The sequence below is a fragment of the Bactrocera tryoni genome, chromosome 5, assembly GCF_016617805.1.
Source record: "Bactrocera tryoni isolate S06 chromosome 5, CSIRO_BtryS06_freeze2, whole genome shotgun sequence".
Classification (NCBI taxonomy): domain Eukaryota; kingdom Metazoa; phylum Arthropoda; class Insecta; order Diptera; family Tephritidae; genus Bactrocera; species Bactrocera tryoni.
Genome location: NC_052503.1, coordinates 57,909,733 through 57,919,541, shown reverse-complemented (window position 1 = coordinate 57,919,541; position 9,809 = coordinate 57,909,733). Strand labels below are relative to the sequence as shown.

The 9,809-nt window shown below is 32.5% G+C and overlaps 1 protein-coding gene across 1 annotated transcript in view; it reads left to right on the top strand.

Moving 5' to 3' along the window:
• LOC120778691 (hemicentin-1) overlaps positions 1–9,809 on the top strand; it is a 532,407-nt gene continuing 522,598 nt past the window's right edge. The window contains exon 1 of the mRNA XM_040110637.1: positions 1–352. The gene's annotated coding sequence lies outside the window, so the exon portion shown is untranslated. The remainder of the gene's footprint in view (positions 353–9,809) is intronic.

Genomic DNA, 9,809 nt, shown 5'->3' with positions numbered 1-9,809 from the left:
GGTGTGTCGAGAAACGCAGCGCTAGCGTTCGCCTTTCGTTGCTTTCGGTTCAACCAAAACTAACAAAAAGTTGTTGTGCAAATTTCCAAATCGGTGGCTGCTAGCACCGTTGCGACGTCTAGTGCTAAGCGGCTAACTAATGTGCGATCTTTAAATTACATTTGGTTAATACTACATATTCGGGCGCGCCAAACACAATCGAACTTTCGTGCAAATCCAAACGTAGTGAAAGTAGTGAGCGGTCAAGTCAAAGCGGCGCTCGGAAAGTGCACGTATCCTCTGCCGTTTGATTAAAAGCTTTATGAAATTTGTAAAATAAAATATTGTACTGCATTGGCGAAGTGGCGAAAAGGTGCGATTGCATTGCCAACCGAGCGCTCAGGTTTTAGCTTTGCATATAGTAATGTAAATTTTGCGTGAAAATATTTATGCAAATGAAATTTTGGTTTATGCGAAGCGTAAAGTGTGCCTGAGTTTCACAGTCATTGAGTGTTCAGGTGATTATGTTTCACATGAGGTTGATTGTTTACGTTTTCCTGAACGCCTAGCATGTTGGCATTATCAGTGAACTTATTGTAGAAATATTTGTAGGTTTTCGTATCGATGCCAAGAGTACCTGAGGTAGCGCAGGATAAAAAGGGAGGGAAGAGTAATGAATGCGAAATCTAGGAAAAATTTCGTTATTTCATTATTTTGTATCACTTAAAGCAAACTCATAACTGAAGAGCGAGCTCTCAGTGAGGAACTATACTTTTAGCAAGTGAAGTTTTTCTGCTTTAAGATTATGTATCTGAAATCACATTAAAAATATAATATCGGTGCGTAATATTATAAAAAATTTGTTTGATAAATTCAGTGAACAAGGAGTATTCAAAGTATTTATTTTCATGCCTCAAACTATACACCAATGACGGAGTGAATAGACCGAAACGTGAACTTACAATTAATGCAACTAGCGCCACAGATATTTTTAATTTTCAAATTAATTAAAAATTCATAATTTTAAGTTTTAATAAAAGAAATGCATTAAAAAAAACTAATGATTCTTTATATTAATTTGTAAAAAGTTTTTGGATAATTACTTTATTTTAACACACTTTTTGAAGACCCGAACCTGCTTGTTTGTGTTTTCCTACTTCGAAAAATAATAAAATTTAATATGGTGCGCATAAAAGTATGTAACAGCTGCTGTCCATAATTTTAGAGGTGCTTAGTTTTCCAAGCAGTTCCTGCACTTTTTAGTCAGAAAAGTTAAAACTCGAGTAAAGATGTCGCAGCTACTTTGAAAAATAATAATAAAAAACAGCCCAGGTAGATTTCTTAAAGTCGTGGTGTTTCTTGAATATAATTGCATACTTTAAGACTTTTTGTTTAGTTTCCTCTTTTTCATAAAGTGAAAGTTTTTCAATTACTTAACATACACATTTTTTCCTTTAAAAGTCTGGCAATTTGTATGCAGAAATCTTTAACCGATCAATGGATTTAGACAACACTTGATACAAACCCAAGTTACTAGAAAAAAGTTTTTATATAGAGCAATTGATGCTGAATGATTTTTTTTCATTTCTGTAGTTATAGCTGAAGCGATTTAACACATCTATAAGTTGTTGTTTTTGGGCTTAGTCAAACTTTGTACATCTTTATGAAGGTATTACAATTATATAAAGTATGTAGTTCTTAGGTGCACTAATTGTGAGACAATTCGTTGGCAATTAAAATTTATTTTTATATTGTACTTTCTGGAAAATAATAATTATGTCACTTGAAATATTTTAGATTAAAAAATTTTCTGTATTTATAAAGTATTAATTAGACGAAGAGGTAAATCTATTTAATAACTAAACTCTATGTAATAGCGGAGAGGACTATCTAATTCTTTCTCGAACTAACGCTAATATAAACGAGATCATATCAGAATTTGTTGTTGGAGCAAGTTTTACGTTTGGATTTTAAGTTCTTAAATACGTTTTTTAATGTCTGTTATAAACAATTTAAGGGAACAAGACGATACCTAGAAATTATAGATATTCGGAACATACATTAATTTTAATGATTGTTTTTTACTTAAAAGAGTTTTTACTGAAACGCAATCTTAACAAGCGTGATAAAAAATATTGGGATATGTTGGTGATATTCTGTCGCCGACAGACGTAGGAGTTTCTCACAGTGTAGTCGAAAAGCAAGCTTTAATTATAAGAGTAATATAAACTTAACTACTGTGACTGTGTGACTAAAATGAAGAATTTATAAACTGCACATGCATAAATATCAACAAATCTGCGAAATTTCTAAGTGTATTTTTTAATGTGTTGGAGTGAGCGTTGGTGTTATTGCAGGTATAAATTCCGAATGAAATATGAAGGTAAGTGTCATAAAATATTTAAAATTTATTATTTTATACTTAGTTAAACAACTAATTGAGAATAAATCATAAATAATAATTATAAAAAATAATGTATTTCAAAAATATATAATATATATAATATATAATAAAAATAAATCAATTTTTGATATTCGCGTATTTTCAGTTTTGAAATTTTTTTCAAATATGATAAACTGTATGTCTCGGCAAACTTTATACCTTCTAATTAAGCTTAAAACCAACTGGTCCGACCGTTGTTGACATGCTCCTCCATTTAATATTAGCACTTTCTTTGGAGTATTTGCGATGTACTTGAATGTCCTTCCAGATTAGTCCTTTATGTAAATTTTTGTAATATTTAGAAGTTTTTGCTATTCGGCGGTGAGACAAAGTCAACAAATTTTCACAAGCGCTGCATCCCTTTGTTTCATTTAGATGACATTGCTTTGGAAAATGTTTCAAATTAATTTAAAAAATGTTTGCTAATATTAAATGTGGCTTTCTTTTTATATTCATATACTCGTATCTCTGCTTCACAGCATTCGCAAATTACTTTTTTGGTTAAGGGTACAAGTATGTCTAGTTACTTTTGTATTAAAACTTGATAAAACGTGTCTAATACTATAACGAAAATTGAAAAAAAAACGAGTACTTGCAATGTGTCTTATTTGTAGTAAATGGTGTGGTTAAGGCGCTTATGACCTTGTAAGTACGATTAACGGCAGTTTCAACAGAAAGAAAGAGCTGTGGCCGGAAAATAATTGCTAGCAAATGTTAACTAGTCAAACGACTTTTCAAATAATCAATTTAGAGCAATTTAGTTTATAATTTAATTGTTTTATACTATTTTCTCATCTTCATTGAAAAAGAAAAAAAATATTGTTAGCCTTTCATGACCAATTTTGCCATTGTATATATAATACATTGGTGGGAATTACTTTGAACGCGAATAATTTTATAAAAGATATTTTGCGTTTTATTTGCAATTTGTATGTAGTCTCGTTTATGGTGAAAGCTTGCATCAGTGTTTTCTATTGTAAGCTATTGTAAGCTTTGATATATCGTTCATTGAGTAGCCAAAAAATATAATTTCGTGAAAACAGTGTCGACAAAGAAGTGTTCAAAACATTGTAGAACCAAGTGACTAATATAAATAATAAATACAAAATTAGAAATAATAAAAAAGTAAAGAGTTTTTTATGATGAATACGTAAAGTTGCGTCCTGTATCTAGCCAAGGCCAAGGTATCTAACCAGGTTACCAATGACTTTCAAGTTTTTACCAATTAATATTTACTTCATAACTAACACGCATCAGTCCTCAAATATTTCTTAACTGCTGTCGGGCATGAGAGGGTTAAAAAATCGTTACGCTCATAAACATACGGAGCACTTAAGCTTAATTATAACGTGTAAGAACCGTTATTCCACTAGCAAATTTTAGTAATTTAAACTATTTCAATAACAATGAATGTATATCGATTAATTAAATTCTTTGGGTGGAATAAATTTGACTAGGATAAGATATTAACTTTTTAATGAAATTTAAAAAACTAGAATCACATGTTAAAGACGAAATGTAAATAGAATAGTATGCCAAGCCATAAACTAAATATAAACTTTTTAATACAAATTTAAAAATAAATTTAAAGTAGCACTTGGAAAAAGTTAACACACTCGGCTTTGTAATATTAGACCGACTGCTGTTTATTCGATTTTTGTTATATTTTTCACATTTCCATTATCTTTATTTACACAACTCCCTGCCGCCCGAACAAGCGAATTCAATGTCAGCCGGTGATAAAAGAAACTTTTCACCATAGGAAAATAATAACAAGATGTAATACAATGCGGAGGAAACACGCACACACACAAGCACACGCAAAATCAACGACCCATTTAAGTTTTAATATCAACTTTCTAATGATTTTTTTCATTTTCTGCTTTTGTGCAAGTCGATGTTGCCCCCTCCACCCCATGCGGCCATGAGGCAGAAGTATTTGTGATTTATTTTTATTTTCCGAAATCAGAGATCAATAGTATCGTCGGTTGCGGGGCATCCAGCAGCGCAAACGTGTCGAAAATAGCGCAAATGTAAACGCGGCGAACTTGCTCAGCGGGCCACGTCGACACTCTGGGGCATTTGCTTTGTGCCTCCATTTCGACACCTTTGTTTTCGGTTCGGATAGGTCGGGGTTGAAACCTTTTAATTTTCTTTTCACTTCGCTTTGTGGCGCAGGTTGGGATTCATAATATTTTTGCAACTTTTTTCAAAATTTCAGTTTTAGCTTGTGTTTTGTTTTTTTGCTGTTATATTTGTATGTTTATGAATACGTCATACTTAGTAGGAGAACAATGTTTGTGTTTAATAAAATGTTGTAATAAACCCGAAGTTTTCATGGCTATTAAACAAATGGATGAGTGTAAGTGGAACACCATTTCAACAAAACACAAAACAAAGTCATAACATGATTACTTTTAATATCATTATTAATGGTTCAATCTAATACTGGATAATTTGCACAGCAAAAAAAAAATATTATTCAAACTATAAATGTGCGTTTGTGGCCCTGAGAGAATCTGACTTAACGACAACTAACTTTTAATTTGTAGTGGATATAAACCTACAATTGACCCAGGCTAGGATTTGTCGTCTGTAGATACTCGTTTACCACCTAGCCTAGCTGCAGAAATAATTTCTACTATTCGATTAGAGCCCAGGTCAACAGTATTTTATGGAGTTTTAAATAAAAATTTAGGTACAGTTTCATTAATCGGCAATTGACAAACTTTCGTTCGTAGAGCAAGTATTATGCTGCAATGCTCTTGGTACATCATCTACCCATTTCTTGTACTCTCATGTCTTCCGCAAGTAAGTATTTTGTGATCGTTACTTTTTGATTTTGTTGATTTTATTAACATTTTGTTTTTCTTTTCCTCAGTTTTTACATTTTGTTAACCTGAATGTGACTCCTGAAATCGAGTCTCTTGTTGAAATTCTCTTTCTCGTAAGACGTATACAAAAGTATACAACACATTTTTTACAAATAATACATTAATAACATATAATTCAAATATTTCAAGAATATGCTGCTACTTTATGAGAATGACTCTGTGTCGGCGAGGTTCCACTAAACCATATACCAATATACTTGTTGGTATAATAATACTATATAAGATTACTTTATACATCAATTAATATACAGCTAGAATATTTTTCTGTCATTTCATTTGAAATACTTTCCCGTTACAAATTTCTATTGTCGCTTAATATTTTTTTTTTTTATGTTAACTACATTTTATTTGCAATCTATTTCAGTAAATAATAAGTAAATTTGATAACAAAACCATAATTTGACTTATATTTTTGGTCTCCCATGAGATCAAAAATAATATACAATATAACAATATGTTCTAAATACAAATCTTTATATAAAAAATTTAATTATACATTTAATTTCGTTGTAACATATATAATTAAACATTTACTTAATTCCTAAATGGGAGATCTAGAACATGATGTTTTTTAATTCTAATAGTTTCATTACTATCATCTAATAACATGACTGCCAAAGGATTGTCATAATAACTTATCCTGTGAAAATATGCTGGACTAAATCTTTTAATTTCATCTTTAACAAAAGGTATATTCAGATCTGAATGAATGGATTTATTTGTTATGAACCAAGGCGCGTTTGTAATTAATCTTAGAGTTTTCGATTGGTATCTTTGTAGAATTTCAATATTTGAATTACAAGCAGTGCCCCAAAGTTGCACACCGTATGTCCATATAGGTTTTAATATAGATTTATATAATAGTAATTTATTTTCAAGATATAACTGCGATGTATGCCCAAGTAGCCAATAAAGTTGTTTGGTTTTTATTTTTAATTGTTTATTTTTGGCTTGAATGTGCTGTTTCCAAGTTAATCGTTAGTCCAAGTGCATGCCGAGGTATTTAACGCAATCACTTTTAGGAATAGTATTACCATTTAAAAGCAAAGGAGGGCAGTCGCTTCGCCTTAATGTAAATAAAACGTGTACGGATTTACTCACGTTTGCTTTAATTTTCCAGCAATCTAACCAAGTCTGAATCTTGTTCAATTCTCTTTGCACTAAATTAGTTGCTTCAATTGGCGACAGGCTTGACGACAATAGAGCAGTGTCATTAGCATAAGTAGCAATTAATACATTTTCAGTTTCTGGAATGTCAGATGTAAAGATGGTGTATAGTACAGGGCCAAGAACGCTTCCCTGTGGTACTCCTGCATTAATGTATTTTATGTCAAACGTATCGTCATTTATCTTTACATAAAACGACCTGCTTGTTAAATAGGACTTGAGAATTAGATATACTTGAGAGGAGAATACTTTTTTTAATTTGTATAGTAGACCATGATGCCAAACTTTATCAAATGCTTGTTGTATGTCTAAAAACGCAACTGAACAATATTCTTTACGTTCTAAAGCATCAATAATGTGATTAATTACACGATGGCATTGTTCGGGAGTACCATGATATCGACGAAACCCAAATTGGTGTTCAGGTATCACCTTATTCTCTTTTAGTACTGGCAATAATCTTTTCAAATATTTTTCAAATATTTTGGAGAATAAAGACAACAAACTGATTGGTCTATATGAAGTGATTTCGTTCTCAGATTTAGCTGGTTTAGGCACCATCACAATTTCAGCACATTTCCACTGGGTAGGGAAACGGTTAAGCCTTAAAATAGAATTAAATATAAGTGTTAGCAACATAATTCCTTTTTTAGGTAAGCATTTAGCTACTTTGGCATCAATTTTGTCATATCCTGGGGCTTTCTTGTTAGACAATTTTTCTATTTCAGTTCGTATTTCAGCGGGTGTAATATGCTTCAGTGGTAAAGACATTTGACATACTATGTCAAGGAATTCCAATATTTCAGCATCATTGTTCCTGCCACTGTTATCAAAAGGAGAAAAAGTTGTTTCAAGGTATTTACTAAATGCATTTGCTTTACTTTTATCTGTTCCACACCAAACGTTGTTACTGTCTTTGATAGGTACATTTCTTTTTTTAGGCCGTTTTATGTATTTTGTAGCATTCCGTATCCTATGGTCTTCATTATTTCTATAATTTAAACTCGCAATATATTCGGATATCGATTTATTTTTGAAATCAGCTAAATCTTCTTTCAGCTCCTTTGTGGCTTTGTTTAGAATAGTTTTGTCAGTTGGATTTCTGCTGGTTTGCCATTTTTTTCGTAAACGTCTTTTATTCTGTATTAGTTCAGCTGAAGTTTTAATAGAGGTGTTAAGTACTATATTTTGAGTTAACCAGTTTTGAAATATGCAAATATTACTTTTGTTGCTTAAAGCAGAATATTTTCGTGGTTTAACATTGATTAATGTGTTGTAGCCGACAATAATTGGCGAGTGATCAGAGCTTAATTCTTCTGAGCTAACCGCATCTAAAAGCTGAGTTGGGATACCTTTATATACAGCAAAATCTAAGAGGTCAGGAATTTTCAATGGATCACTTGGCCAATAGGTTGGCTCACCGCTTGACAGAGTTTTTAAATTATTCTTTATAATGCATTTGTAAAGCTCTCTACCCTTTGGGTTTAGAATACGTGAGCCCCACCAGGGATGCTTAGCATTGCAATCTCCTCCTACAAAAAATCTTGGACCGAGACCACTAAAGAAGCTTTCGTACTCAGAAGCTGATATATTGTGTCTTGGTGGTGAGTACAAAGCATAAATATATACATCATTATTGTTGGTTTTAACTTTTATTCCAGCAGCTTGTATTGAAGGTGTCTGAATTGGTTCAAGAGCAACATAATTGATAGAAGTTTTAATTAAAACAGCACAACCAGCATGAGCCCTGTTACTGGGATGATTTGAAGTGACTTTATCATAATTTTTAATTCGTAAAAACGTTTTATTTGTGAAATGTCTTTCTGACACTAGCATAATGTCAATATAATTCTCATTCAAAAATATTTCAATTTCGTGAGCGTGACGGGATAAGCCATTGGCATTCCATATTGCTAATCATAACTTATTAATAAGTAGAGACATCATGTTAAGTAGAGTGTTTGTTAATTCTATTTGTTTTGCTAGTAGCTCTTCAATTTTTTTCATCGTAGTGTGTTCATTTTTCTCATTTTGTTTATCTGTAACATTACCTTTTAATACATTAGCATAAGTCTGCTCAGTGTTGTTATTTGTCACTATGTTAGTGTAATTTGGTTTAGGTAACCCTTACCTAAGCTAGGGAAGTTTTGTTGATCTATATATGTGATCTCTTTTCTAATGCTTGCAGAAAGCGGTTTATTTCGAACGAGTTGTTGGTATTCAGCGCAGGCTTTGTAATTTGCTGTATGGTTTTGTAAGCAATGTACACATATAGGTAATGTGTCTTTGGATTTAGTACATTGACTAGTAGGATGCATTAAATTACACTTAACGCATTTATACGGTTTTTTACAATAAGTTTTGGTATGCCCAAAACATAATTTTAAGTTTCATTAATTGGAAATCAGTTTTTATTTACCAATTGTGGCATTCGGTGTGTGGCTTGTGGCGCTGTCTTCATGGAATCCCATATTGTCTAAGGCTTTATCATCCAATTCGGGCCAAAAATATTCGGTTATCATTGAGCGGTAACGATTCCCATTCACAGTAAAGTGGCGGTCTTGATCATCACGGAAGAAGTACGTCCAAATGACACCGCCGGCCCACAAACAGCACCAAACCGTATTTTTTTCGGGATGAAATACTGACTTATAAATAACGTTTGGATTGCTGCCAGACCAATAACGCACATTTTGCTTATTGACGAAGCCATTCATCCAGAAACGAGCCTCGAGAACGACGTATGAGAGATTGATTTGGGTCTTCCTCAATTGATGCGCTTGTGGCAGCAATATTCTCGACACTACAGGAATTTATTTGTCTCACTGGCACAAGAACAATTTGTACTGTGCCTAAAGTCTGTCGTTTAAAGTCCCTATTGAAAACCTCTATTAAAGGGTTCATTTCTAGATTCCCTCCTTTTTTTTTTTAAGAAACACAGAAACTTCAAAATTAATTGGGAAATTTATTATCATACGAGAGAACATTCTTTGGTTTTATTTTTGAAGATTATCTTTTTTAAATGTTGGTAGCGCCATCGCCCCAGTTGACTCGTTCGAACATTTCGACTGGTAACTGTCGAATGCCATGAATGACGTTTTGCTATAAGGTCTGAATCGGTGCAATATTATCTGCATAGACCTCAAACTTTACATTTTCCCATAGAAAAATTCTTACGGTGTGATATAACAACATCCATGCGGCCAATCGACTGAACCCTGCTCACCTAAGGGTTCTCTCAATAAATCCATTGATTGAAGCGATGTGCAGGAAGTGGCGCCGTCTTGTATAAACCAAATGTCGCCTAGATCACGAGCTTAAATTTA